Below are 27455 nucleotides of genomic sequence, written 5' to 3' on the forward strand. Positions count from 1 at the left end.
AACAACACCAACGACAACCTCCATGACACCACCAGTCGACAACCTCCACGACAACACCAACGAATACGAAAAAAGCAAACGAAATCTGAAATAAAAATTCAAAAACGAAAATGGTGGTGGCGAGTGTTGGTGTGTGCGGTTCAGAGGAGAAGTGGCGGCAGCAGGCGGTGGTGACGCGCCCAGATCTGGTCGCAAAGGGTATTGTGGGTGTTGTTAAGGTCGACGGCGTGAGGGGGTGGCGACGTGTGGTGGTCTGGTGTGGCGGTTGTGTTGGTCTGGTGTTAGGCGCGTGGTTGCCGGCTGGAGAAAGCCGGAGAAATGAGAGGACGTAGGCGGTGGCGCGCGGAGGAAGGTGGGGGTGGTTGTTGCCGGCTGGAGGAAGAAGGATGAATGTTGTTGTCCTTTTTTTTTTTGTTTTTTCGGTTGTTTAGATTTTGATTTATTTTGTTTTTATTTTGTTTAGTTTTTTTGGTTTTTTTTTTTTATGTTTTGAGAGAATGAGAGAGAATGAGGGGATGAGAGAAGTGTGAGAGAATGAATAATGAAGAAGTGAGTAAGGAGATTAGAATGGGGGAGGAGTTATACAGTATTAGGAATAGTTATTAATTAGGGAGGGAGATTTATGGCCCTTCATTGAGATGTAATCTCATCGCTCCATTCCCTTCATCCAAGAGCCCTTATAAGGACTTAGATATGAAGGACTCATGAGAACCCTTCTCTCTCTCTCTCTCTCTCTCTCTCTCTCTATATATATATATATATATATATATATATATATATATATATATATATATATATATGGGGTATTTTAATGAAATATTGCAATCGAATAAAAGGGAATAGTTTGTTTCATAATACTTCCATATGAGATGTTTTCATAGGAAACATAGTTGTTTGTGTGAAAACAAGATTAGTACCTAGCATTTCTGGAATATTATCAAGAAGTCCTAGGTATGAAACAAGAGACAATGAAGGTGAAAAGTGGAGTTGTCAGAAGTGGGAGAGTATGTGATGGGCACCATTAGACTACTCTGATGGAACCAGTCACAAATGAAGAAACTAAAAGCATTATTTTTAATATACCCATTGACAAAGCTCTGGGGCCAGATGGATACTCAAGCAATTTTTTTAAGGATGACTGACCTGTAATTGGAATGGAAATAACTGAAGCCATCAAAGAATTCTTTAGGACTGGTAAGTTACTCAAGCAGCTCAATGCTACAAATATCACTCTTATTTCAAAGATTTATAGGTCTACCACTGTGCTTCAATTCAGACGTATTGTTTGCTGCAATGTCCTTTACAAATACATTTCCAAAGTACTATGTAATAGGCTCTCTAGAATGTTACCTGACTTAATTTGTCAAAATCAAAGGGGGTTTGTAAAGGGGAGAAGCGTCATGGAAAACATCTTAATATGTCAAGATCTTGTCAAAATGTAAAAGAACCCTAGAGCCTCTCCAAGATGCATGTTCAAAATTGATCTTCAAAAAGCTTATGATACAGTTGAATGGGGTTTTTTTTTTAACAAATGCTACAGGCCTTAAATTTTCCATAGCGTTCGCTCCCAGTGCCTTATCATGCTTCTTTTGGCTTTTACTGACAAGAACACCTTTTCCTTGAGGAATATTCGGTTGACTTTTCAAATCACTGAGAGGCTTCCTGAAAAATCCAAGGGATTGCATTCCTGTAGATTCTTTGCTGGGACCTATATTCTCTAGATCTCTGGTCCTTTTCGCTCCCCAGCACTGATAATACGGTATCCATTTAGGATCATTCGGAATAGCTTGAGTTCAAACAAGCTCAAAGTGTAGCATATCAGCACAACCAAATCACATGTTCCATCGCAAATTCTTTATGGGTTGGATCAATCATGCATGAGTAGGATCAGCCTCCACGGCCTCCTTATAAGATTTGGGCGCAGATCCTTTGTCAACCTTGTTAGGTTTCTCCTTCACAGCTTCTAAGACTTTGCCTTCCCTGGCTAAATCTAGAGCTTTTTCATCAGCCGGGAGCAATGTGATCTTCCCACTCTGGACCAGTATTGCTACAAAGGCCCGAAAAGTCTTGACACTTGTCTGTGGTTTGAAGCTCAGTCATGTGCCACTTGCAAATTCCTTTCATCTCCACGCTGTCTACTTTTGGAAAAACCAACAAACGCTTATCCACCAAATGGTCAAACAAACGTTGCGCTCTCTCTTCCTGCCAATCACAGTTTGAAATTGTTAGCGTTGAATGGACATCAAACATATTACATTCAAAGTTTAGTACTGAGAACGAATCTTCATCCGTCTTAACACTATCACCACTTGAAAACAAAATATGACCATTATCAATCAAATCCTACAAAATATTTCTGAACACAAAATAATTATTTGTAGTATGAGATCTAGTGTTATGCCATAAACAGAAAGTTTTTCTTTTAAGCTCCCGCGCTGAAGGAATCTTATGATTTCCTTTAATTTTAATAATATTATTCACGTGTAGATGCCTAAAAATTTCCTCTCCTTTTGTCATATCAAAGGTATAGAGATGTTTTTTTAGTATTTTTCATATCCCTTATGGCAGAAATTTCTTTCTTTTCCAATGGTGCACATTCAAAAGGAGACCATTTCGGGATTTCTGCTAAATTAACTTCACAGATTTCATCCTCTTCTTCAATGGTAACACAATTGAACGCTTTATGTCGTTGTTGACTTTCTTCACTCAACACCTACTCATATTTACTAAGTGATTCTGTTAGCTCCATAAAATTTCTAAAAATGATACCACTGAAGCGCTTCCTAAAAGGAATTGCAAGACCATCTTGAGCAATTAGTATGAATTCTCCCTCTGGTAAATTCAAATGGCATCGTATTTTAGCATTTTTAAACCTAGTTAAATATTCATCAACATGTTCTCATATCCTTTGTTGTATCCTAGTTAGATCACTTTTAGTTATCCCAGGATCAATTCTAGTGAAATGATTATAGAACTGGTTCTTCATCGCCTCTCAATCAGGGATAAAATTCGGCGCTAGATAAACATACCAACTAAATGCTGTCTTAGTTAATGAACTAGAAAATAACCTTAATTTCAAATAGTCATTATCTGTAGCCTCTCTACATTGGCTAGTAAATCAAGTTAGATGTTCTATGGTGGAGACTTCCTCATCTCCAGAAAACAAAGTAAAATCAAGAATCTTATATCCTGGAGGATATGGATATTGTCTATCCACCCACTCAGGATACGACTTCTCATGAGGAATCCTTTGATTCCTTCCGTTTCCGGCGTTCATATAATTTCCTATCATATGTTCAACCTGCTCCATAAATGGCATCTGATTAGCACCATAGGCTTGTCCTTGATCAGGAAATTGATCAGGGGGATATTGATAAAATGGGTTCCCTAGGTTCCCTCCTGCTCTGGCATAGGGATTGTTACGGCCCACCTGGCTAAGGTTTTGCCCGTTGAAACATGGATCATTTTGTCCAATACCATTACCAACATGCGCCTAATATCTGAAATCCTGAAGCTCTGAGGTCCACCTATTGCCCGTCCAATCGCTCATAAACGGTGGAGGTTGGGCGGAGTTATCCTTTGGTGGATAACCTAATGGAGGTTCAAACCCCCCATTCCCTGCTAAGGGTTGTGCGCTGGGTGTAGAAAACCCACCTTGATTAGACGTCATCCTACTGGCATCAAACGCTATCCCTCGCTCAACAGGGCACACAACGCTGATGCTCATATACATTTTGGTTATTGCCCAAATGTCTTGATGATTCACCATATTCAAACAACCGGTTTCTGACGCCGGATGGTCCGTATGATGCCTGATATACTCTTGAATAAGTAGGTAAAGGATTTCGTGGTTGTTGAGCCAGTTATGTTTATGATGACAAGTGCTCCAATCTTATTTTCCCTCGTAACTAATGGTGTGTGTTAGACATGATATAACATGCTTACAAGGTTTCTGGAAGACGGTTGAAGTTTTGTTTCAAGTCCTGTTTTTGCGTCTAGTGAAGTGTAAGAGTATAAAAGCTTGTGCTCACTATTATGTTCGATTTATAGATCATGGCTTATCTTGTTTAACACAAAGTTTTCGAGTCAAAAAAAGAAATATTTTGAAAACCGATTTGACTGAAAAAATATTTGTTCTAGAGCTTTCTTATCTTGTGCTAAATAAAATCCTTTATTTTGGAAAGCTATTGAAAAAAGATATGAAAATATCTTGTGAAATAATTTGGTTAAAAAGATTTTATTTGGGGTTTATTTGCTTCCAAAATTATAGAGGGATTTGATCAACCATGTACAAGTATATAAAGGATGCATGTTCAGTTGGCAAATTACGGAAAAATAGTGAGAGCTTGAGTATCTTTTGTCATCCTGCAAATTGCTTCTCACGTGTTTTTTTGAAAGTGTCTTGTTTTGGGAATTATTTTTTTTGAACGAGTGCTTTAATTTATTTTGCAAAACTTTTAAGCCGTGTTCTAAAATCATTCTTCGAGTGTACAAGTCTTTATACTCATAAGGACATTTTATTCTCCATCATTCTAAACTATTAAACCATATAAGGAGACTAATCGTGTTGTAATTTTCATTTTGTGAGAGAGTGTTTTTTGGGGTATGGGGTTGTACTCGCGTCGCACGATCGGGGTTGATCGTGGGGCTTTTCTTTGTAATTGGATTTGGTTATAAAGAAAATATTAATAAAAGAGAGGGTGGATGTAGAGCTTTAGAGAGTAGGTCGAACCACGTTAAAAATCTTGTTTCTCGTACCTTTTCTCTTTATTTGCTTTAATTCTCGTTCACTTTTATATTTTTATTTTATGCATAAAATCAGAACAGTACAACACAATTTATTTTGTTTGAACAGTCATCGAGTCTGTTTAATTCGCATTTGTACTAATTCAGAATCAAACGTGAATACACTTTTCGCTTTAAATTTTAAAAGGGTACTTAATCCCCCCCCCTCTCTCTAAAGTACTGGATCGATAAACTCAACAATTGGTATCAGAGCCTCGTGCTCTTGATTGCCTTACCTCAAAGAGTTTGATCATTTTGAGTTTATTTTTTCATCTTTTCTTTTTCAATGAATTCAAAATCTGTCAAATGTCCTATCTTTGATGGCATGGACTATGGCTGGTAGAAAAATCATATGATGCATTTCATACAAGTAACACATTATGAATGTTAGGTAATCATTGAAAACGGCCCCCTCGCTATCACTACCACCAATGCTAATGGTGTGTCTAGTGAAAAAGCACCCAAGGACTACACATCTGATGATTACAAAAAGGCGGAGAAGAACTCTAGGGCCATATCACTCCTGCAATCCGGAATTGGCGAATCAGAAACAAGTCGTATTTCAGGATATAAAACGGCCAAACAAATCTGGGATAGTCTAGAACTAGCCCATGAGGGAACTGTGCAAGTAAAGAAACAACATATTGATCTCTTAATGTAACAATACGAGTCCTTTAAGATGCACGATGATGAGTCAATAAAGAGTATGTCTTCCCGTTTTTCAAACATAACCAACGAACATTCAAATCTTGGTCGACAATTTGAAACTGAGGACATTGTCCGTAAAATATTAAGAAGTCTTACCAAGAAATGGTGACAAAAGGTCACGGACATTAAAGAGGCCAAGGATTTGACCGTTCTCACCTATGAAGCTTTAATGGGATCTCTTATGGCACACGAATTAACTCTTGATAATGATGCCGAAGAGAAACCCAAAGTTAAGGGATTAGCCTTGAACGCCATCTCAAGTGATAATGAAAGTGATCTTGAGAAGAAAGTTGCCTTGCTATCTAAAAGAATTGCTGCCAAAATAATTAAAAAGCAAAATCAAGGAAAGTTCGAAAATTATAAGCCGAAAAAATCTGTTTCTTCGACTTCTTCACCACGACCAAAGTCTAAAATGGGCTATTTTGGATGCGGTGATCAAGATCACCAAGTACGAAACTGTCCGAAATGGGATGAGCAGAGAACTAAGGATAGACGTGAAAAACCTAAGCAAGAGTACAAATGTGCAATGATTGCTGCAGTTGTGGGTGAGTCTGATTTAGAAGACAATGAACCCATCAAAGAATCAGAAGAAAAGCTTTGTCTCAGATCTACTTACAAACCAAGGACACGACGTAAGAAGTATGTTGACTCCGTCAAGTGCCTCATGGCTAATTCTAAAGCATCAGATAGCGAATACGATGACGAGGTAAGTCTCTCAAATCTTAAAGTTCAAATTAGATCTTTGTCAAAAGAAAAAATTATAAGATTGCTTGACAAGACTTTGGAAACTAGTTATGAACAAAATAGATGTCTTGATGCTATGAAATTCGAAATAGAGAGTATTGCAAAGGAGAATATTAACTTAAAACGTGATCTGAAGGGTATGTCTAAACGAATAACCGACCAGACTGTTCATAATGAACTCACTGCTGAAAATGAATCCCTTGTTAACACAATTCATGATTTAACTAAGGAATTGGACGAGATTTAAAAGAGTACATGTTACTAGTTCAACCACTTATTCTAAAGTTCTATCCAAATTTGATAGACTCAATTTTGATTATGACGCTCTCCTTGATAAGAACAAAAAATTGCTCGTTAAAGTAAGAAATTTGGAAACCGACTTGAGTAATGCACCAAATGTTTTTGCTAAATAGGAAGGGAGTGGTACCGTGCTAATCTTTTTGGCCAATCAATCTAAGAACACCAACAAACTTGATTTAGGCTATGATTCTTGTTCCGAATTCAAAATAAACGATTATCAGGGTCTGTGACACCCCCATACTCCAAGTGCCTTACCAGGACCACTCAGGTATAAGAACGTCACCATCTCGGTTTCCCGAGGCAATGATAATCAAAAGACAATAACGAAACATGATTTAAATAGTAATAAAGTTTAAGTGATTACAATTCCAAATCCAAACTGATAAAAATACGATACAAGTTCTCTTAAACCAAATGTCTCAAAACTACTAAAGAATGACAGCGGAAGACTCTAATCAGCTTGTGGTGACACATCCCAGCTAGCCCATATGCCTCTAATCAAACCTGCTCAACAACTGCTCACCATCCCCGAATGGATCACCACAGTTTTACAAAACAAAGACGGGGTCAGTACTAATCACACAATACAATCACAATAAGACAAGTATCAAAACAGCTCAACCGTCACATCAACCCAAACTCCATAATCAACTCCACATAACTGACTACACACTAAAGTGTGTAGCCCTGCCAGAGCACCCATCGCAACAGGTTACTCCTCGCCGCCAGTGGGGGACCGCAGCCGTTCCCACCTAAGCCCCGCTCATCTCCATCGAGCGATATACCCAAGTCCATTAATGTGCACATCCCTTCTGTGGCGGGTTCCACAGAAGGCATATCATGGGCGTAAAGCCACTCCCGCAAGTGACTCCACTCAGCCAGGGACGCACCCCGAAGATCATAGACAGATACAATCAACACAATCAATAAAGATAAAATCCAACAACCGTCACAATACCAACATTATACTTATCAACAACATAATCAAATCACCAATCCACATCATGTGACTAATACTGAGTAGGGAAACCCTACCGGAAGGCAACACAAGCAATTTCGATCTTAGCAAATTGTCTCAAAATCTCTCCTCTACGAACCCTCCTCCTATACATATCATCATATAATTACTACTAACATAATCAAATCATAAAACCCCCAATCCCATAAATTAGGGTTTAAACAATCTTAACCAAATGCTATAAAATTGGTATGTAGGACTTACCCTTAACGCAAGGATCACAAAGACACGAAGAACAATGAAATCCGACCTCTCAAGCTCCGGGATTTGTCAATAATGCAGAAGAAGAGAACTACGTAGTTTGAAATCTCCTTTGAGTGAATTAGGTTTATGAAAAGTGTTTAGGGAAGAAGACCGCGTAATATAAATTCTAATCCACATTATTAACTAAACCCGTTAAAATAATACCCGTTAACCGACTTACTCGATCGAGTAACTAACGTACTCGATCGAGTGCCACTTACTCGATCGAGTACCAAGGCTACTCGATCGAGTACCCTACAGGCAGAATACTGCTTCGTAAAACAAAACACCCTTACTCGACAGAGTAAGGCCCACTCGATAGAGTGCCCAGAGACTCATAAAACCGTAGTATTACAGTGTCGTACTGTTTGGGTCCCTGGACAGAAAGTGAACACACCTTCTGACTATGCAAAACAGAACGATTCCTGTTTTGCTAGCATCATATAATTACTACTAACATAATCAAATCATAAAACCCCCAATCCCATAAATCAGGGTTTAAACAATCTTAACCAAATGTTATAAAACTGGTATGTAGGACTTACCCTTGACGCAAGGATCACAAAGACACGAAGAACATTGAAATCCGACCTCTCAAGCTCCGGGATTTGCCAATAATGCGGAAGAAGAGAACTACGTAGTTTGAAATCTCCTTTGAGTGAATTAGGTTTATGAAAAGTGTTTAGGGAAGAAGACGACGTAGTATAAATACTAATCCGCATTATTAACAAAACCCGTCAAAATAATACCCGTTAACCGACTTACTCGATCGAGTAACTAACGTACTCGATCGAGTGCCACTTACTCGATCGAGTACCAATGCTACTCGATCGAGTACCCTACAGGCAGAATACTGCTTCGTCAAACAAAACACCCTTACTCGACAGAGTAAGGCCCACTCGATAGCGTGCCCAAAGACTCATAAAACCGTAGTATTACAGTCTTCCCTCCTTAAAAAGAACTTCGTCCCCGAAGTTCAAACCACAACAAAATAAAAACATACTACCACACTCCCGACACAAAAACCAAAACAAAACACAACATAAAAACTCCGACACAAACTACCAACCAAACTCAACCCGACTCAAACCACTACTAACTATACCAAAAACAACATAAGAAAGATACAAAAACTCTTCGCGATCATCTCCTACCCCCCTAAAAGAAACAAGGTTATGTCCCCGTAACCATACATACCTGATAGAAAAGGAATGGATAACGCTCTCTCATGGCCTCCTCTGCCTCCCATGTAGCTTCCTCTACCTCATGATTAGACCAAAGGATCTGAAGCAAGACTGTCTCACCATGTCTAGTCTTCCTAACCTTCCGGTCAAGAATCTGCTTAGGCACCTCAAGATAAGACAAGGACTCATCTAGCTCTATGTTCTCCGCCTCTAACACATGTGTCGGATCACTCACATACTTTCGCAGCTGAGATATATGAAACACATTATGTACCCTATCCAAAGAAGACGGTAGAGCCAAACGATAAGCAACCTCTCCAACATGGTCTAAGATCTCATATGGTCCTATGAACTTCTGACTCAGCTTGCCTTTCTTCCCAAATCTCATGACCCCACGCATAGAAGACACTTTCAGAAGAACCTTATCCCCAACCTGAAACTCTATATCCCGGCGATGTAGATCTGCATAACTCTTTTGTCTATCCTGAGCCGCTCTCATCCTTTCCCTGATCATCTTAATCTGCTCAACCATCTCATGTACCATCTCTGGTCCTAAAACCACTGCCTCAGCACTGTCGTCCCAACAGATCGGACTCCTACATCTCCTCCCATATAAAGCCTCAAATGGCACCATGCCAATACTGGTGTGATAGCTGTTGTTGTAAGAAAACCCAATCAAATCTAACCCCTGTTCCCAGCTACCACCAAAATCCATAACATAAGCTCGTAACATATCCTCAAGAGTCTTGATTGTCCTCTCAGTCTGACCGTCTGTCGCAGGATGAAATGATGTACTCATCTTCAATGTCGTTCCCAAAGACTCCTGCAACTCTTTCCAAAACCTTGAGATAAACCTCGAATCTCTCTCAGATACTATGTCTTTAGGCACTCCATATAATCTTAGCACATTATTCCGATAAGCCATAGCTAATTGTGCCTTAGTCCATGTATCTTTCATTGGCACAAAATGAGCTGACTTGGTCAGTCGGTCCACTATAACCCATATCATGTTATTCCCCTGCTGGCTCTTTGGCAAACCCACGATAAAATCCATAGAAATGGACTCCCATTTCCACTCAGGTACCTCTAAAGACTGAATCTTACCTTGTGGTCGTCGCTGCTCCCCATTAACTCTCTGACATGTCAAATAACGGGCCACAAACTCAGCTATTTCTTTCTTTATCCCAGGCCACCAGAAAGTCTTCTTTAAATCCTTGTACAGCTTGTCACCACCTGGATGTACCAAATATGGTGTAAAATGTGCCTCTGTCATGATTGTCTTTTTCAGCTCCTCATCATTAGGGACACACCACCTCCCATCAAACCTCAAACTACCATCTGTATGAATAGAGAATCTAGACACTATCCCTTTCTCTACCCCAGCTCTCCACTCTACCATCTTAGGATCCAACACCTGTTTACCGCGAATATCATCATAAAGATCAGGCTGCAGTGTCAAATCTCCCATGGCATCCCCTTTCCGGATCATATGTATCCCAAACCTCCCAACCTCATCTCTAAATCTCATCAACGATATAGTTGTGCACAAAGAATGTACACTCTTCCTGCTCAAAGCATTTGCAACTACATTGGCCTTCCCTTCATGGTAGATAATGTCCATGTCATAATCGCCAATCAACTCCATCCACCTCCTCTGTCTCATGTTCAACTCCTTTTGAGTGAAGATGTACTTGAGACTCTTGTGATCTGAAAATACCTTAAAGGTCGCCCCATAAAGGTAATGTCTCCAAATCTTGAGAGCAAACACCACTGCACCCAACTCTAGATCGTGTGTAGGATAATTCTCCTCATAAGGCTTCAATTGCCTAGAAGCATAGGCAATCACTTTACCATTTTACATCAACACACATCCCAAACCATTCTTTAAGGCATCTGTATATACCTCAAAGTTCTCACTCCCTTCATGCAATGCTAAGATTGGAGCTATGGTCAAACGCTCCTTTAATGTTTGGAACGCCGTCTCACAACTCTCATCCCAACGAAACCCGTTCTCTTTCCTCATCAAATCCGTCATAGGTCTAGAAATCTTGGAGAAATCTTTCACGAACCGTCTGTAATATCCAGCTAAACCCAAGAAACTCCTGATCTCAGCTACATTCTTTGGTGCCTCCCACTTGGTAACTGCCTCAATCTTTGCAAGATCCACAGCTACCCCTTCTTTAGAAATCACATGCCCCAGAAAGGTAACTTTCTCCAACCAGAACTCACACTTGGACAACTTAGCATATAACTTATGCTCCCTCAAGGTCTGCAACACAATCCTGAGATGCTCCTTATGTTCCCTCTTTAGTCTTAGAAAAGACTAAGATGTCATCTATGAAAACCACCACAAACTTGTCCAAAAACTGACTGAAGACTCTGTTCATCAAATCCATAAACACAACTGGTGCATTAGATAACCCAAACAACATCACCACATACTCATAATGGCCATACATCGACGTGAAAGTTGTCTTTAGTATGTCCTCCTCTCTAATCTTCACCTGATGGTACCCCGACCTCAAATCAATGTTAGAAAAGACTGTTGCACCATTAAACTGATCAAACAGGTCATCTATCCTTGGCAAAGGATATTTGTTCTTCACCGTCACTCTGTTCAGCTCCCTGTAATCTATGCACAACCTCAAGCTCCCATCCTTCTTTTTCACAAACAGAACTGGCGCTCCCCACGGTGATACACTAGGTCTAATGTATCCCCTCTCAATCAGGTCATTTAGCTGTTTCCTGAGCTCCTCCAACTCCTTAGGACCCATCTGGTACGGTGCCTTAGAGATTGGCCCCGTCCCCGGTTTCAGCTCAACACTGAAATTTATCTCCGTCTTTGGTGGCAACCCCGGAATCTCCTCTGGAAAGACATCTGGAAACTCCCCGACAACTGGTATCTGCTCAACTGACGGACTCTCCATCCTGTCATCTCTCACATGGCACAAGATCATCGGGCACCCCTTCCTCAGATAGGACTTCAAGGTCACAGCTGCAATCATCTTAACTTTGGGTTTGGCAATAAACCTACGATAAGACACACTAATGCCCTTAGGACCTCTCAAAGACACTTTCTTTTGATGACAGTCTATCTTAGCTTCGTACTTTCCTAACCAATCCATCCCGACTATCATCTCAAAGCCCTCTAACGGAAACTCTAGCAAGTCTACAGGCAAATCAACTTGCCCAACTATCATGGATACATCTCTATACAACCTCCCACATGATACAGACTCACCCGAAGGTATAAAAACTTCCTCTCTTACAGACTCATAACCTCTCAGACCCAACCTTTTAGCATGACTCAATGATACAAACGACTGAGACGCCCCCGAATCAAACAAGACAAAGGTATAAACACCATTAACAAGAAAAGTACCAGTGATAACATGAGCGTCGTCCTCAGCTGCTTTCTTCTCCATCATAAACACTTTCTCTCGGTTTTCTCGCCCACCTCCCCGGACAAGATCTTGGCTGAGGTAGTCGGCTTAGCACCCGACCCCTGGTTGTTGTTGGTGTTCGTAGCTGGCTTCTGATAAGAATTACCGCCATTGCGGTTACCTCCACCATTGTTGCTCTAGTATCCCCGGTTGTTCCATGACCCAGCCGGTTTGTTGATCGCATAGCTCTGTGCCGGCCCCTGTGAAAAGCTCCCCTGAGCCGGTCTCTGAAAACCTCCCGGCGCCGCACTGGTACACTCATGTCTCTTGTGGCCTACACCGCCACAGTTAAAACAGGTCATCCCCCACCTGCTGCTACTATTCCCACGGCCACGCCCATAGGAAGCCCCATCACTAAACCCCGAGCCAGATGAATATGCTCTAGCCTGAGTGTGGTTGCCCTTCTTGTAGTTAGATTAGCCACCACCCTCACTCTCAGCCTTTCTTTTCTCATCACCCCTCTCTCGGGTCATCTCTACCAGCCTCTCAGCTCTCCCAGCCCTCTCATAAGCTTCCTTAACATCTGTAAGGATTCCCACGGGTAGCTTCTCCATGATCTTGGGGGTCAACCCCTTCTCAAACCTCAGAGCTAGGTTCTCATCACTCAATCCCATATCCTCAGCATACCTAGCCTTCTCATTAAACTTACGGTAGTACTCAGCCACCGTCATATCAGATGTCATCTTAAACTCATCGAACTCCTCTCTCGGCTTACTCCTCACATGTTCGGGTACAAACTCTTGTCTCATGGCCCTCCTAAAATCTTCCCAAGGTATAACAGGTAGTCCCTACTTCGCATACATATCCCTAGCATTCACCTTTACCTTGTACCACCACTCACCTGCCGCCTCCCTCAGGTAGAACGCAGGTTGTTCTACCTTCAAATCATCCTGGCAATGCACCAATTCCAGGATATTCTCCATCTCTCTGTGCCAATTATCTAGAAGCACTGGCTCCCCGGTCCCCTTATACTCTTTCGAGTTGAATCTCGCTATGTGGATGCTAATCTTTGAATGATCAACCTCCTTATCCTTTCTCACTCTTTTTAAGGCTTCCGTAAGAGCATCCTGGTGCTCCAACATCTTTACTATATCATCGGTGGTCATGCTCTCAGCTCTAACGTACAGGGCGTTTCTCTTAGGCGGCTCTTGAAACTATATGAGAAAAGGTAGATATAAACACACATACTATAACTCAAAACACGTATATAACCTGCACAGACCCCACTCGATCGAGTACCAGAACCCACTCGATCGAGTTGAGGCCACTCGATCGAGTGCCCAACCTACTCGATCGAGTGCCTCGACTCCAGAACCTAATCAGACCTCCTGATCATAAACATACTCGACCGAGCTGACCAGCCACTCGATCGAGCGTCCCCTACTTGATCGAGTGCCCCTTCGGACTTGATCGAGTACCCTAAAACACGGTTATGACCAGAAAAACATCAAACTACCTACTCGATCGAGTCACACCCACTCGATCGAGCACCTCACCTACTAGATCGAGTGCCCCCCCACTCGATCAAGTCATGCAAACTCGAATACACTACCCGCATGTTTACCTCACTTTTCCAAAAATATATATATAACTTATATGATTTCAATAAAATATCAACAACTACACATGCATTTCTACGCATCTCTTGACGCAATCAATAAGACAATCTATTCATGTTATCAATATGCCACATCATAAACATCCAACATACTTTTCATTCAATTCGTTATACGATTCACATAACTTTCAATTTCTACTCCATACCTCCAACTTTCCACATTCAACATCCAACAATTCATATTACATGCTATTATATACATGCACAAACTAGAAAGCAACACATACGACCCTGACACGTACCCCATGTGACCGGTTCAAAATTGCAGGGCGAGTTCGCGACTTTAGGACGTCTCCCAAGTCTTTGCATTAGCTCCTACAACTTCTACCCCGGGTTCATTTTAATTGACTCCCTATGTTCATTAGATTCATTGGTTACAGGTTTCAGGATCGTCGCTCTGATACCACTTTGTGACACCCTCATACTCCAAGTGCCTTACCAGGACCACTCAGGTATAAGAACGTCACCATCTCCGTTTCCCGAGGCAATGATAATCAAAAGACAATAACGAAACATGATTTAAATAGTAATAAAGATTAAGTGATTACAATTCCAAATCCAAACTGATAAAAATACGATACAAGTTCTCTTAAACCAAATGTCTCAAAACTACTAAAGAATGACAGCGGGAGACTCTAATCAGCTTGTGGTGACACATCCCAGCTAGCCCATATGCCTCTAATCAAACCTGCTCAACAACTGCTCACCATCCCCGAATGGATCACCACAGTTTTACAAAACAAAGACGGGGTCAGTACTAATCACACAATACAATCACAATAAGACAAGTATCAAAACAGCTCAACCGTCATATCAACCCAAACTCCATAATCAACTCCTCATAACTGACTACACACTAAAGTGTGTAGCCCTGCCAGAGCACCCATCGCAACAGGTTACTCCTCGCCGCCAGTGGGGGACCGCAGCCGTTCCCACCTAAGCCCCGCTCATCTCCATCGAGCGATATACCCAAGTCCATTAATGTGCACGTCCCTTCTGTGGCGGGTTCCACAGAAGGCAAATCATGGGCGTAAAGCCACTCCCGCAAGTGACTCCACTCAGCCAGGGACGCACCCCGAAGATCACAGACAGATACAATCAACACAATCAATAAAGATAAAATCCAACAACCGTCACAATACCAACATTATACTTATCAACAACATAATCAAATCACCAATCCACATCATGTGACTAATACTGAGTAGGGAAACCCTACCTGGAAGGCAACACAAGCAGACGATCTTAGCAGCTGTCTCAAAATCTCTCCTCTACGAACCCTCCTCCTATACATATCATCATATAATTACTACTAACATAATCAAATCATAAAACCCCCAATCCCATAAATTAGGGTTTAAACAATCTTAACCAAATGCTATAAAATTGGTATGTAGGACTTACCCTTAACGCAAGGATCACAAAGACACAAAGAACAATGAAATCCGACCTCTCAAGCTCCGGGATTTGTCAATAATGTAGAAGAAGAGAACTACGTAGTTTGAAATCTCCTTTGAGTGAATTAGGTTTATGAAAAGTGTTTAGGGAAGAAGACGGCGTAATATAAATTCTAATCCACATTATTAACTAAACCCGTTAAAATAATACCCGTTAACCGACTTACTCGATCGAGTAACTAACGTACTCGATCGAGTGCCACTTACTCGATCGAGTACCAAGGCTACTCGATCGAGTACCCTACAGGCAGAATACTGCTTCGTAAAACAAAACACCCTTACTCGACAGAGTAAGGTCCACTCAATAGAGTGCCCAGAGACTCATAAAACTGTAGTATTACAGTGTCGTACTGTTTGGGTCCCTGGACAGAAAGTGAACACACCTTCTGACTATTCAAAACAGAACGATTCCTGTTTTGCTAGCATCAAACCACGAGAGAGACTTTCGCAAGCGTAAATATGTGGGCATGCCAGAATACATTCTTTGCAAATTTTGTGGTAAGACGGGACACGTATTAAATGCTTGTGATAAATGTTTGAATTGTTTAGATCAAAACTTAAGAGTCGTTAAAAAAATATGGATTAGAAAAGACATCTTGGATGCTGTCCGTAATAATAAGGGACCCAAACAAGTTTGGGTTCCTAAATCTTCTAACCAATCTCGTTTCAGGGCCATAAGAGAGGTGGCAGTCGTTGGTATCTAGATAGTGGATGTTCACGACTTATGACAGGTAATAGAAATCAATTCCTTTCTTTAACGGCCTACAATGGTGGAAATGTGACTTTTGGAGACAACAAAAAAGGTGAGGTAGTTGGCATTGGCAAAGTTGGTAAGTTTCTTTCACATTCCATTGATGATGTGCTACTTGTAAAGGGTCTTAAATACAATTTGATTAGTATTTCTCAATTATGTGACAAAGGAAATAAAGTTGAATTTCATGCAAACCTTTGTCATGTAATCAAAGAAAGTACAAATGAAATTGTTCTTAAAGGTTGGCGTGATAAAAACATTTATGTGGTCGACTTAGGGAGTATTTCTAGGGAAACCATCAATTGTTTATCCGTTATGCAAAACGATCTTAATTTATGGCATAAAAGACTTGGGCATGTCGGTTTCTCCTTATTAAACAAACTTAACAAACTCGATTTAGTGGATGGTTTACCATCTATAAAATTTGAAAGTGAAGGAGTTTGTGAAGTTTGTGCTCAATCCAAACATGTCTGAAGTTCATTTAAATCAGAAAGGTTCGTTAGCACCGCTAAGCCTCTAGAACTCATTCACATGGATTTGTGCGGTCCCATGAGTATTAGAAGTCAAAGTGGAAGTCTTTATGTATGTGTTCTAGTGGATGAATATTCCTAGCTTATTTGGACCTTATTTTTACTTACCAAAAGTGAGGTTTTTAAAGAATTTCTTTGTTTGATAAAAAGGCTCCAAAACAAACTAGGTCATAAATTGATCTCCATTAGAACCAATCATGAAAAAGAATCTGAATATGAGTCTTTTATATCATTTTGCAGGGAACATGGTGTTGAACACAATTTCTCTGTTCGTAGAACACCACAACAAAATGGAGTAGTAGAGAGAATGAATAGAACTTTGGAAGACATGTCTAGAACCATGTTACTTTGTAGTGGATTACCACGAAACTTTTGGGCCGAAGCTGTGAACACGGCTTGCTATATTCATAATCATGTTTCTATTAGATCTATCCATAAGAAAACGTCTTATGAGCTTCTATATGGGCGTAGGCCAAACATTTCACATTTCTGCTGCTTTGGATCAAAATGCTATGTTCATAACAATGACAAGAATAATTTTGGAAAATTTGATCCAAGAAGCGATTAGGCGGTTTTTATAGGATATTCAAATGAAAGCAAGGTCTATAAAGTTTATAATAAGAGAACTATGTGCGTCGAAGAAAATCTTCATGTAATTTTTGATGAAATTAATGTTCTCAATGGTGAATTACAGGATGATGATGATTTCGAGATTGGATTTATAGGTGGTGATCCTCCTGAATTAAAAGAAGGGCCTTCGTCATTAGAAGGAACAGGCGCTAAAGAGATCACGAATTCATGGGGAACTGAACAGAACACGAAACTATTTAATCAGGAAAGTATACGAATACATTTGAACACGAACAAACAGGCAAACAGTTAAACGCGGACACAAATCAGGCGTCCAGTAGCTCAGATGCTTTGAGAAAGACAAATACGAATGTTGAGCAGAATCGAACAGAACCCAAAACTATTCAATCTACACCACTATGGACACGGGGGGGCCCACGGGGGCACTTGGGAAAACAAGCGTTTGCATTTGTGGAGTCGCCACCAATTTATTGTGGAAAATTGGAAACCGTTCGAATACTTCGCGTCATGTCAAGACACAAAGTAGTGACATGAACACTAAGAACTCATTACCCGTAGCATTCTATGTCTAGAATGACTCTCGTGGATGCCAAACAACACGGATGTTCACAGAGATCTGGAGTAAGGGGTGGGGGTACGTATTAGGAAGCTCTTTTGATCGAACACCTAATCCCGCCCGCCTCGATAGAGGCCTCTACTAATGATTAGGGAAAATCATCTATACTTGATATGTTGTCGGTTATATGCATGAAATGCAACATCCAATAAATTAATCCTAGCATGTGAGAATTAACTATGTCGGTGAACACGTAATTTAGCATACAATTATGTCGAATTGGAGTTTAGGATTAATTACATGTGAAAACAAGCAAACAATACAATAATAAAGAGTATAATAAAATACGATAATTAAAATTACAATAATTACAATGATTTGATGATTTACGTCGAAAATACATTTGAAATGGATAATTTGAGAAAAGAAAAGGAAAATAAATAAGGGTTAGAAAACGAACAGATTAGTGGTGATATTACGGGTAATAGTTGGGTAATACGTAAACTAATAGACTAGGTCAAAGTAAGAACGGGAGTTCAGAGACAGAACTCACCCCGGAACAGGCGCAGCAGAGCTGCGTCCCTTGGAAGAGGCGCAGTGGTCACTGCGTCTGTTCCTGAGGTGAGTTCTGGCTGTGAAGCCGGAACTGCATATCGTTAATGTTTGTTGGTAAATTTAATGATCGATTACTGATATTCGACTTGGATAGAAGTGATTTAACAGATTATTTAAATATGAATTGGTCATAAAAGCAATAAAGAACAAACTCAAATTAATTAGAATGAATTAAAGACTAATTTTGCTAACATGAATCAATTAAGTTTATTAATACGAATTAATCAAGTTTATTTACACAAATTAAATTAGGTTAGATGATGATAAACAAACGAAAATATACAAAAAGTGAATTTCAGAGACTTGATATGAACAAATCGAATCTCTAAAACCCGGATTTGATTTTAATGACGAAAACCCGCAAATATTGGTTACTTGGGATTTAAGTCGGAAATTAAAAGTGATAAATTACTAATTATGTGTTAAAATTATTATACGAATGAATAATGAAGAAAAATAAAAGAAAACGGAACAAAAGTGACGAATCAATGAAGAACAAAGTAAGAAGAAGAAAAGCATAAACAGCGGCAACCTCAGGAAGACGCGCAGTAGATGCTGCGACTCTTCGAAGAGGCGCAACAGTTGCTGCGTTTCTTCTCGACGTCTGATCTCTGTTAATCCGAAAAAAGGGTTTGATAAAAGGTTTTATAAATCGGTTTTAAACATACTTTCGACGTAAATTTTACAATAATTTATACAAAAGTAAAATACAATAATAAAACATGGATTTACACCCTCTGACTTACATGTTTGACGAAATGAGATTGACTAAGTTAACGATTAGTGATTGCTCGACTCTAATGTACGATGAAAGTGCCCTCGTAAGAGGAATTAAACTAAGTTGATTAAGTTGATTGAGTGGAGTTGGTCAAATTGGTCGGTCATGCAAAACGAGGCTGGTACTCAGAAGGATCCGAGCTTACGTGGTCGAAAGTTCAAGCACGTAGACGCCAATAAGCAAAGAGCACGGTCTGAGAATGCAAAGGGAGAAGAGAAGGGCGGACACTCGCGTGAGAAATATGAGGAACGAAGGTCCCTATTTATACTAATAACACGGAGGAATTAGGGTTTCGGTAAAACTTTGGAAATAAATCTCGAAAAGATTTGAAAATACGCAGAAAGGAGCTGGGGAAGAGGTGCAGCAGCCACTGCGGCTCTTGGAAGAGGCGCAGCAGGTGCTGCGTCCTTTCCTCAGGAGTTTCCTCCTGCGGAAGAAAGATTTTCCGCGTTTCTGTTATGGAATTGCAGTAGATCTCAACTTCCTTATTGTTTAAAATATAATTTCGGGATATATTTTGCCAAAAGATTAAAAGATTAAAAGATGGAATAGAAATATCCGGAATATTCCAGAACATTCCGACTCGGCATTTTAAACGGTTTATTAGAAAATGAAGACGTTTTTTACCCAAACTCCAAATGAACTCTAATTACTGTCAAAACGACCGTAACGGCGCGTAGATGACGACCAAAGGGGTAGACACAAGTATTTGACCTATCACTTGACGATAAACTTACGAATTGTCATAAATCATTCCGTGTACCAAACATGCGGCCCAATCATCACCGGGTGGCTTGCGGGAGGTGCATAAATAAGGTATCTATAGAGCCCCCACTTTGACTGAGGCTTGGACAATGCGAAAGTCAAAGTATAGCCATCAGGTCATTCGAAGATTACAACCTGACGACTATGGCGACGCGAGGCGGCTCAAGGGGTCTGAGCCAAGGACCTGTCATTGGGAACATTTTAGAGTCTGTCGACTATCGGGGAGGGTTGTTTAAAGTCCATTAGACTACATAAGGAAGCTCGCCAGCCATAAGAAGAGACCATACCTGAGACTTCTTTCCCGAGATGTTTCCGGAGGTGCGTAGGAGCTAAGGGTAAGCGTAGGAGCTAAGGCTAGGACCTGAAGGATATGTAAAGGTTGTGCTAGGGGTGTGGGACCCTAAAGGAAAACATCGGCAAGAAGGCGGCCTATGGGTAACCAAGGTTTTGGGCGTATGAACCCGGAAAAAAGGTGATGACTTCGAAGGAGTGCGAGCCTATTGGTGAAGGCTAGGTGTGGGAACATGGGTAGTTTGGGAACCTAATAGATAGTTGGTAAAGTATAAAGTATAACACAATATTGAAGGCAGCAGAACGTCGGTAGAAACTGCTGGGGAGATCTGCTTGCGTCGGTCTCAAACGAACTCCATATCTTGAGAAGTACAATCGGCTGTCATGAACTCTCGCTGGGGGGGATAATTGAGGCGTGTCGAAACACCGTCAGAGACAATCCGCTCGTTGTTGCAAGCAAAGTCTTGATAAAGTACTGCGACGATTCACAGTCTGCTCGAAAATACGGGTCCGGACGAAGAATAAATATCAAACAGACCAAATATATGATATATGGTGTTGGAGAAGAGGGACACCAAAGATGGGCCCACAAATAACGAACTTATAATGAATTTTTGAAAATCGAATCGGAGGGAAGCTGAGGAAGAGGCGCAGCAAGAGCTGCGACTCTTGGAAGAGGCGCAGCACCTGCTGCGTCTTTTCCTGGGTTCGTCCCTGTCTGAGTAAAAACTCGACAGAACCCGTGTTATTTCATTATTCATAAAACACAAAATCCTTCAAATCTCTCTCATATTCCGTCGACATTCCGCCAAAATTTGATCAAAATCTTGCATTTATCATGACTAATCGAGGTATGTGTCTTATTCTTGCTTAAATACTCGCATTTTGCTTAATTTGGGTCGAAAAAATTTGGGTTTTCAACCCTAATATGTCGAAAATTTGGGGCTTTTCCCCCAAATTAATTTTCCTTGTGAAATTGACCTTATAAATGGATAATTGGTAGTGTAAGGAACATAACCATGTGTTCCTTTTGAATTTTCATTGAGTATTGAGCATTTGAGTAGAATTGAGACGGTTTCACAGCTGTTTCGTAAATTGCTTCGAAAATGGCCTTAGGATTGCCCATTTGTGATGAAACTCGATATTTGGGATCCTTGTGTGATGGGTAAACTTACTACCATCTCGGATTTTTGATTTGTGATGGATTTTTCAGGACACTTTTCTATGGCATAATCACCGTTATAACGAAATGCTGCCGGAATTTCTACTCAAACCCATGACTAGGCTTGAACTTAGACTTGACTTGACCCATCTTACCACATGAGCGGTCGGGTTTTGAAAGAAATGGCCAAAGATAGCGATAAAAGAGCCATTTTCGGAGTTTGAAAGCTTGAAAATACCTTGACTGAGGCTCGCCGTCACTTGACGCGGCCTAATGTACTCTAATTTTGCAGGTGATGTAGCTTCTACGTCGGGGAGGGCTCCCATGGATGTGGATACTGACTTCGACCCTTCTCTTACTTTTGAGGAGGTGTTAGAGGAGGCTTTTGATGCGGAGGCTGCCGAGGAGGAGGCTGTTGAGGAGGAGGCCCCGAGGCGGGCCAACGTTAGACGAGGTGGTCGCCAGCTAGCAAGGGCACCCCAGTGGGCTGAGAAATGGGATGACCGACATCTCATTTGGGCAGCGGAGAGTCACCTGTCTTATAGGACGGTGAAGAGCATGGTAAATCTCAAACTCGTCATTCTCTCATCATCTTTCTTTACTCATTTATTTGTCGTTTCATTTCTCTTTCACTTCGAGCTAAAGATAGCTTTGCATCGAATCGATATAGGACGCTGGGAACATGAGGTCCTTTTCTGGCTACACGACGATGATGGAGGCGTACGGGACACTGTCGAAGGAGGAGCAGGCCATCATCGAGCTTGGAGCTTTCGAAGCCTTGGTGCGAGCGTGGAGGGAGATCAAGGAAAGGAAGCTTCAGGCTAACCTTTGCCTGATTCGAGCCTTCCTTGATCGGTTCTGGGACATGACCTCGACCTTTCACATGTCTTTTGGTGAGGTCGGGGTCACTTTGGAGGAATACGGCATGATTTCTGGTCTGCCGTTTGGAGAGGATGCTGTGGTGTGGCCGTTGACGGCCATGAGGGTGGACTCGGCCGAGGCCAGGAGGCTGATCGGCTGGAACCTAGTGGCGAGTGCTGCTACGGTTCCCGGGTTGGTGCGGAGCTCCTACGTCAGGGATTACTTTGCGGGTAAGATCCCGACGGTGGTGATGGTAGATGGGAAGGAGGAGGCTCCTCCTCCTTGCACTGCAGAGCAGAGAGCTCGTTTGTGGCTCTGGTGGTTCTTGTCTTCGCTCTACCCTGGAGACAAGGGGGAGAGGCTGTCGACGAAGCTTCTTCTCTTCCTTTCTGACATGAGTGACCTAGGTCGTTGGGACTGGGTCACTCTTGGCTTTGCGGTCCTCACACGCTACATGAGAGCCATGGTTCGTCCCGAGCTGCTGGAGAAGGGGACTTCTCTTGCTACTGTCGGCCCTGGACTGCTGTTGGAGGTATGAACCTTCATTTCGTATCATGAAAGATCATTTCTTCTTGTTATTGAAATATGAAAGATCGTCATTGATTATCTCGTTTTGGAGGCGTGGGCGTACTCCTACTTTCCTGGCTTTGCGCCCAAGAGGACGGAGCCTGGGCCGAGAGCTTATCCCGTTGTGAGGGATTGGGTGATGTGTCGTAGGAAGAGCCAGCGCTCTTCTTACGTTGTCTGTCGATGGGGCGTGAATGCCCTGAAGCTGAGTAACGTGAGCACTTTTTAATCACTTTCCTTTCATTTGTTTATTCATTACTTTTTTAGAAGCGATCATAAGAATGACCTCTTGTTTGCTTATCTTAATGGGTGCCCAGGCCTTGGGTGGACTACCTTGACGCCCCTCCTTTCGTGGCCGAGGTCCTTCGACCTAGGAGCTCGAGTCGGTTGCTGTTGAGGACGTCGATGGGTCCAGTGTGCTATCTGGGCGAGCGCTTGACTCGTAAGTGCTCTCGTGGTGCCTTCACGGTTCCCATCGATCCTCCTCGGACGATGTTTAGGGAGCCTTCCGACGCTGAGAGGGAGGTTGACCTAGCAGACGTTGGTGGCGATGCTCTTCTCCTTCCTGGCGAGGAGTACTCTGCGTTCATTCGCCAGAGGCTGGCATACAGGCCGGTCGTGGTAAGTGCTTCATTTTCCCTTTTTGAGTTGACTTGACAAAATAATGAATGATCATCAAATAAAGAATTCATTTGAACTTTGCAGGAGGTTGAGGAGGCGTGAGTCGAGCCCCCAGCATACCCCGAGATCCTCGAGTATACCGACGCGGCGGGGATGACGACGATCTCCGAGCTTCGCGACTTTGGCGAGGTGGTGACAGATGTTGGCCTAGATGAGTGGCAGCACCTGGTTCGGAGGGTAAGCCCCGACTCAGTTAGCTTTTGTTATTGTATAAGAATACATTTGTCCATTTTATTGAAAACCTTTGTTTATTGAATGAAATGCAGGTGGCGCCGTCTCGGTACGTGGCATTGTGGAGGGTGGCCAACCGGCTACGGGCTACTACCATTGACGCACTTGCTGGTGGTTGAGGACGACAGGTACGATCCTTTCATTTACTTCATTTTGAATCTTCTAATTCTCTTGCATTTGAGATGATTGAAATGAGGCATTTCTTTGTCATTTGCAGAGGGAGCGCGACCTGGAGCGGGAGCTGGCGCGGTCCCAGGAGGAGACGGCTCGCTTGTTGAGGGAGCTGGAGGTTCGGGACGCCGAGATTGCTGCTCTCGAGGCCAGGGTCACCGAGCGAGGTGGCCAGGAGTAGTTGTCTTCGTTTTTTTTGTTGCTTCTGTTGTTGTCGTTGGTTGTACTGCCCACATTTTGTACGTTTTAGGACTTCATTTTGGACTTTTGGACTCGTTTTGGGCAAGAGCCCCCGGTTGGATGTATATATAACATTTTGGTTGCATATATGACGGCCTGAGTGCCTTTTGCTGCTGGCTTGTCTTGTTTGTTCCTGCAGGTTAGCTTTGGACAGGTTTGGTAGATGGCGGTTTATGCCGTCATGCTGCCGAAATTTACATAGAAATTGCACGTAGAACACGTATTGTACATATGGCTTAAACTAGCGCAAAACAAAGAAAAGACCTAAAAATGCAAAAAATTGCCCAGAAATTTGCCAAAAATGACCGGACGGTAGGGAGGGCTACCCCCTAAAAAAACGAAAAAAAGAAATGTATAAGTTTGAAATGAAATGTGAAATGGGGAGTGAAATGATTCCCCCAAAAGAGAAAATAAAATGAAATGGGTAAGTTGGAAGTGAAATGTGAGACGGGAGTGAAATGATTCCCTAAAAAAAGAAAATAAAATAAAATGGGTAAGTGTGCTTATTTGACGAAAATGTTGATGTCGTCTCAAAAAGCGTGCCCGGAAAATTAGGAAAAATAATATATGGTAATTTGACGGAATTACCAAAATAATAACCTATACGAATAGGAAATTATGCCCAACGAAATTAGGAAAAATACAACGCGGAAAAATCACAGAAATTCTCTGAGGAAGAGGCGCAACACGAGCTGCGACCCTTCGAAGAGGCGCAGCAAGTGCTGCGCCATTTCCTCAGTTTGCCAGTTCTGACTGATTTTAGGAAACAGCTTTTAGTATAAATATAGACGTCGAGGGAGGTTTTATTCACATAAATCTTCCGTCTATCTTCCGTCTATTATATACAATTCTCTTATTACATACAAAAAAATTACAAATCATGGATGCCTTGGAAAACCTTCTCAAAGAATGGATAAACGAATTTACAAATGTCGAGAAGCATGATATGGGTGCTTTCAGTTTGGGGTCAATCTTGAGTTTGAAACTGGTGAAGGTTGTAAAACCATTCCTGGATGCTTGTCTCGAATATTAGGACCCTAATTTCCACGTGTTTGCCTTCCCTGGGGGTGACATCTGTCCTTTTCCTGAGGAAATTGCTGCGATCGGAGGATGGGATCCAGAAAATATGCCTGCTATACCCTCTAGCTTCCAAGGGTATAAAAACAAGTTTAGAGATTTGCTTGGACTGACTAAAGCTGAGGTTGACCGTCTTGTGACCTCAAAAGGAGTCCGTATGCTTGATTTTATTGATCGATTTATAAATAGGGAAGACCCTTCGATCTCTTATGTGGCGAGGCGTAGGGCATTCGGGTTTTGCCTACTGAATGGTTATGTCCTCCAAGGGCACGTTGATAAGGAGATGAGAGGTGATCCTCAATACTTGAGTTTGGTTGAGAAAATGGAGCTGCGCAGGAGTCCAACTTGTTTGTGCCTATGAGAGATTATTTTGGGGTTGGATAACAGGAAAGCCAACCGCGAGCTTCCTTATCTGGGAAGTCCTATCATATTGCAGGTAAGAACGCAACCTTTCCTTTTGCTTTCTTTCTTTTTTTTTTTGTTTTTTTTTGTTTTTTTTTTCTTTTTTTTTTTGGACATTAATTCATGTTTCTGGTAGGTTTGGCTCATGGAGCGTCTGCGGTTGATCGAGCCCCCAGCTAATGTACCCGCATACCATACTCGGTCGATTGCGATGAGGACTAGACTCTATATGGTGGACTTCACTCGAGTTTGCAACTATTGGGAGAACAAATTGAAGAATGAAGGTGGTCCCTTGATCAGATGGGTTGTGCCATGGTGGCATCTCAAGTCAGTTACTGGGGTTTCGTCTTTAGATCCTACTCGATCGGTACGTATTCCTGGTTTGGAATTCTTGGTATGCATCTTTCCGGAGAGACTGATGAGGCAGGTTGGCCTTAAACAGAAGATTCCTAAGCTCGATACCGTTCCTCAGACTGCAGTGGCACATACTGCCGAGAGTTGTAGAGAGTGGACTCAGAGAAACATGTGGTTCCTACATTCTTCGGTTAGTTCATTATGGGTATCGGATTCCTACTTGCAGTGGAGGAAGGCTACTACTCCCGAGGAGCGCGAGAAATTGAGGAGACGCGAGCCTGTTGACTACAAGATCCGTGAGGTAGTAAAGGAGAACCAGAAGTATTTGACTGAGGGGGAGGAACAAGCCGGATTCCGAGTTGTTCATCCGTCGAAGAAACCGAAGACTTCTCCTGCCGCAGAGATGGTGGTTGATCGGAATGGTAAAGCTAGACCGCGAGAGAGACCTTTGGTGATTAGGTCCGTGATAGCACATGAGCGCCCGACTCGTGGTCGAGATAAAAAATATGATAAAAATGACAAAGGCAAGGGAAAGATGGAAGAGTAGCCTAAGTCGTAGTATTATTTATTATTATTATTTGTAATAAGTGGTGGGGTTTTTAGAATCCTAGCCGATTTATCGTTAGCATTTTTATTTATGTGGCCTACTATTATTATTTATGGAAGAAAAATGAATAAAAGATTAATTAGTTATGAAACTATTGTGATTTCCCTTTTATTACTCTTGTCGAATTTCAAATGCAAATGCAAATGTCCTTCTATTTACATTTAAAATAATGGGTTGTATCCCGTAAAGGATTGCCTACGTATTCATTTTAAAAATGAAATCAAACCCTTGCGCGTAGTTCGAGTAAATGTAAAAGAATAATTGTTCTAAGCAAGAGCTTGTAGTGAACTTAGAAAATCGAGCATGAGCCTTACTTACTCCTAAAACACAATTCAATTTATTTGATGATATGAGGATGACGAATTGTCAAAATGCAAGAGCAAGGTGACATAAGCTTTATTTCAGCGGGCCAAGGGCCATTTCTATTTCGTGTCGCATGAGCGACACGTGGGTGTTACGCGAGGCACGTTTCTGTCCTATTCTAGGCATAATATCGTTTCAGTTGGTCGAGGTTAGTTGGGTTGGCAAATTCATTCCCATCTAGGTCTGTGATTCTAACCGCATCCCCCGGGAGTATGGACTTGACCAAGAATGGTCCGGCCCAGTTGGGTTTGAACTTTCCTCGTGGATCGACGGGTAGAAGGGCTCTAACAGATTTGAGGACTAAATCTCCTTCTTTGATATTTCTAGCCTTAACCCTTTTGTTGAAGGCTCGTTTGATACGT

Source organism: Silene latifolia, chromosome 10 (assembly GCF_048544455.1).
Source record: "Silene latifolia isolate original U9 population chromosome 10, ASM4854445v1, whole genome shotgun sequence".
Taxonomy (NCBI): domain Eukaryota; kingdom Viridiplantae; phylum Streptophyta; class Magnoliopsida; order Caryophyllales; family Caryophyllaceae; genus Silene; species Silene latifolia.